We start from the raw sequence: 4,666 nt of genomic DNA on the forward strand, positions 1-4,666 counted from the left end.
TGTACTACTCCTTACTGGCTATTGCATCAACTTAGAAGCTTCATCTGTGTTCTACTATGGTGCTTTTAGTGTCTCCGCATACCGCATCACGCGACATAGGTTTGCAGACGATAAGTACAACCCTTTCAGAGAGAAGAGCGGCCAATGTGACGATCTGGCTTCAAGTTGATTCGACAAGAAATGACGAAATCGGACGGATTTCTCAGGTTTTTACTACATATGAACACTTTTCACATTTTCCCATGCAATTCGGCTGCTAGTCCTCCTTTCATGCAGAATCTTAAAGACATAGATCATGACCAGGGCACCAAAGTCAGCTAAAAAGTCAATTATCGATACCTAAAACTTGAATTGTACTACTTCTTACTGGCTATTACATCAACTTAGAAGCTTCATCCGTGTTCCGCTATGGTGATTTTAGTGCCTCCGCATACCGCAGCACGCGACATAGCTTTGCAGACGATAAGTACAACCGTTTCAGAGAGAAGAGGGGCAAATGTGACGATCTGGCTTTAAGTCGATTCGATAACAAATGACAAAAACGAACGGATTTCTCAGGTTTTTACTACATATGAACACTTTTAACATTGTCCCTTGCAACTCGGCTGCTAGTCCTCCTTTCATGCAGAATTTTAGGGTCCTAGCTCATGTCCAAGGCACCAAAGCCAGCAAAAAGTCCATAATCGATACCTAAAACCTGAATTGTACTACTTCTAACTATCTATTACATCAACTTAGAAGCTTAATCTGTGTTCTACTATGGTGCTTTTGGTGTCTCCGCATACCACAGCACGCGACATAGCTTTGCAGACGATAAGTACTACCGTTTCAGAGAGAAGAGCGGCCAATGTGACGATCTGGCTTCAAGTTGATTCGATAACAAATGACGAAAACGGACGGATTTCTCAGGTTTTTACTACATATGAACACTTTTCACATACTCCCGATCAACTCGGCTGCTAGTCCTCCTTTCATGCAGAATCTTAAGGTCCTAGCTCAGGTCCAAGGCACCAAAGCCAGCTAAAAATTCAATAATCGATACCTAAAACTTGAATTGTACTACTTCTGACTGGCTATTACATCAACTTAGAAGCTTCATCTGTGTTCAACTATGGTGCTTTAAGTGTCTCCGCATACCGCAGCACGCGACATAGCTTTGCAGACGATAAGTACTACCGTTTCAGAGAGAAGAAGGGCCAATGTGACGATCTGGCTTTAAGTCGATTCGATAACAAATGACGAAAATGGACGGATTTCTCAGGTTTTTACTACATATGAACACTTTTCACATTTTCCCATGCAATTCGGCTGCTAGTCCTCCTTTCATGCAGAATCTTAAAGACATAGATCATGACCAGGGCACCAAAGCCAGCTAAAAAGTCAATTATCGATACCTAAAACTTGAATTGCACTATTTCTTACTGGCTATTACATCAACTTAGAAGCTTCATCTGTGTTCCGCTATGGTGATTTTAGTGCCTCCGCATACCGCAGCACGCGACATAGCTTTGCAGACGATAAGTACAACCGTTTCAGAGAGAAGAGGGGCAAATGTGACGATCTGGCTTTAAGTCGATTCGATAACAAATGACAAAAACGAACGGATTTCTTAGGTTTTTACTACATATGAACACTTTTAACATTGTCCCTTGCAACTCGGCTGCTAGTCCTCCTTTCATGCAGAATCTTAAGGTCCTAGCTCATGTCCAAGGCACCAAAGCCAGCAAAAAGTCCATAATCGATACCTAAAACCTGAATTGTACTACTACTAACTATCTATTACATCAACTTAGAAGCTTAATCTGTGTTCTACTATGGTGCTTTTAGTGTCTCCACATACCACGGCACGCGACATAGCTTTGCAGACGATAAGTACAACCGTTTCAGAGAGAAGAGCGGCCAATGTGACGCACTGCTTTAAGTCGATTCGATAATAAATTACGAAAACGGACGGATTTCTCAGGTTTTTACTACGTATGAACACTTTTCGCATCCTCCCGTGCAACTCGGCTGCTAGTCCTCCTTTCATGCAGAATCTTAAGGTCCTAGCTCATGTCCAAGGCACCAAAGCCAGCTAAAAAGTCAATATTCGATACCTACAACTTGAATTGTACTACTCCTTACTGGCTATTACATCAACTTAGAAGCTTCATCTGTGTTCTACTATGGTGCTTTTAGTGTCTCCGCATATCGCAGCACGCGACATAGCTTTGCAGACGATAAGTACAACTGTTTCAGAGAGAAGAACGGGCAATGTGACGATCTGGCTTCAAATTGATTTGATAACAAATGACGACAACGGACGGATTTCTCCGGTTTTTACTACATATGAATACTTTTCACATACTCCCGATCAACTCGGCTGCTAGTCCTCCTTTCATGCAGAATCTTAAGGTCCTAGCTCAGGTCCAAGGCACCAAAGCCAGCTAAAAAGTTAATAATCGATACCTAAAACTTGAACTGTACTACTTCTGACTGGCTATTACATCAACTTAGAAGCTTCATCTGTGTTCTACTATGGTGCTTTTAGTGTCTCCGCATACCGCAGCACGCGACATAGCTTTGCAGACGATAAGTACAACCGTTTCAGAGAGAAGAGCGGCCAATGTGACGCACTGCTTTAAGTCGATTCGATAATAAATTACGAAAACGGACGGATTTCTCAGGTTTTTACTACATATGAACACTTTTCACATTTTCCCATGCAATTCGGCTGCTAGTCCTCCTTTCATGCAGAATCTTGAGGTCATAGCTCATGTCCAAGGCACCAAAGCCAGCTAAAAAGTCAATAATCGATACCTAAAACTTGAATTGTACTACTTCTGACTGGCTATTACATCAACTTAGAAGCTTCATCTGTGTTCTACTATGGTGCTTTAAGTGTCTCCGCATACCGCAGCACGCGACATAGCTTTGCAGACGATAAGTACTACCGTTTCAGAGAGAAGAAGGGCCAATGTGACGATCTGGCTTTAAGTCGATTCGATAACAAATGACGAAAATGGACGGATTTCTCAGGTTTTTACTACATATGAACTCTTTTCACATACTCCCGTGCAACGCGGCTGCTAGTCCTCCTATCATGCAGAATCATAAAGTCCTAGCTCATGTCCAAGGCAGAAAAGCCAGCTAAAAAGTCAATAGTTGATACCTAAAACTTGAATTGTACTACTTCTTACTGGGTATTACATCAACTTAGAAGCTTAATCTGTGTTCTACTATGGTGCTTTTAGTGTCTCCGCATACCGCAGCACGCGACATAGCTTTGCAGACGATAAGTACAACCGTTTCAAAGAGAAAAGCGGCCAATGTGACGCACTGCTTTAAGTCGATTCGATAATAAATTACGAAAACGGACGGATTTCTCAGGTTTTTACTACATATGAACACTTTTCGCATCCTCCCGTGCAACTCCGCTGCTAGTCCTCCTTTCATGCAGAATCTTAAGGTCCTAGCTCATGTCCAAGGCACAAAAGCCAGCTAAAAAGTCAATATTCGATACCTAAAACTTGAATTGTACTACTCCTTACTGGCTATTCCATCAACTTAGAAGCTTCATCTGTGTTCTACTATGGTGCTTTTAGTGTCTCCGCATACCGCATCACGCGACATAGGTTTGCAGACGATAAGTACAACCGTTTCAGAGAGAAGAGCGGCCAATGTGACGATCTGACTTCAAGTTGATTCGACAAGAAATGACGAAATCGGACGGATTTCTCAGGTTTTTACTACATATGAACACTTTTCACATTTTCCCATGCAATTCGGCTGCTAGTCCTCCTTTCATGCAGAATCTTGAGGTCATAGCTCATGTCCAAGGCACCAAAGGCAGCTAAAAAGTCAATAATCGATACCTAAAACTTGAATTGTACTACTTCTGACTGGCTATTACATCAACTTAGAAGCTTCGTCTGTGTTCTACTATGGTGCTTTAAGTGTCTCCGCATACCGCAGCACGCGACATAGCTTTGCAGACGATAAGTACTACCGTTTCAGAGAGAAGAAGGGCCAATGTGACGATCTGGCTTTAAGTCGATTCGATAACAAATGACGAAAATGGACGGATTTCTCAGGTTTTTACTACATATGAACACTTTTCACATTTTCCCATGCAATTCGGCTGCTAGTCCTCCTTTCATGCAGAATCTTAAAGACATAGATCATGACCAGGGCACCAAAGCCAGCTAAAAAGTCAATTATCGATACCTAAAACTTGAATTGTACTACTTCTTACTGGCTATTACATCAACTTAGAAGCTTCATCTGTGTTCCGCTATGGTGATTTTAGTGCCTCCGCATACCGCAGCACGCGACATAGCTTTGCAGACGATAAGTACAACCGTTTCAGAGAGAAGAGGGGCAAATGTGACGATCTGGCTTTAAGTCGATTCGATAACAAATGACAAAAACGAACGGATTTCTTAGGTTTTTACTACATATGAACACTTTTATCATTGTCCCTTGCAACTCGGCTGCTAGTCCTCCTTTCATGCAGAATCTTAAGGTCCTAGCTCATGTCCAAGACACCAAAGCCAGCAAAAAGTCCATAATGGATACCTAAAACCTGAATTGTACTACTACTAACTATCTATTACATCAACTTAGAAGCTTAATCTGTGTTCTACTATGGTGCTTTTAGTGTCTCCGCATACCACAGCACGCGACA

Source organism: Schistocerca gregaria, unplaced genomic scaffold (genome assembly GCF_023897955.1).
Source record: "Schistocerca gregaria isolate iqSchGreg1 unplaced genomic scaffold, iqSchGreg1.2 ptg000205l, whole genome shotgun sequence".
In the NCBI taxonomy this organism is placed as follows: Eukaryota; Metazoa; Arthropoda; class Insecta; order Orthoptera; family Acrididae; genus Schistocerca; species Schistocerca gregaria.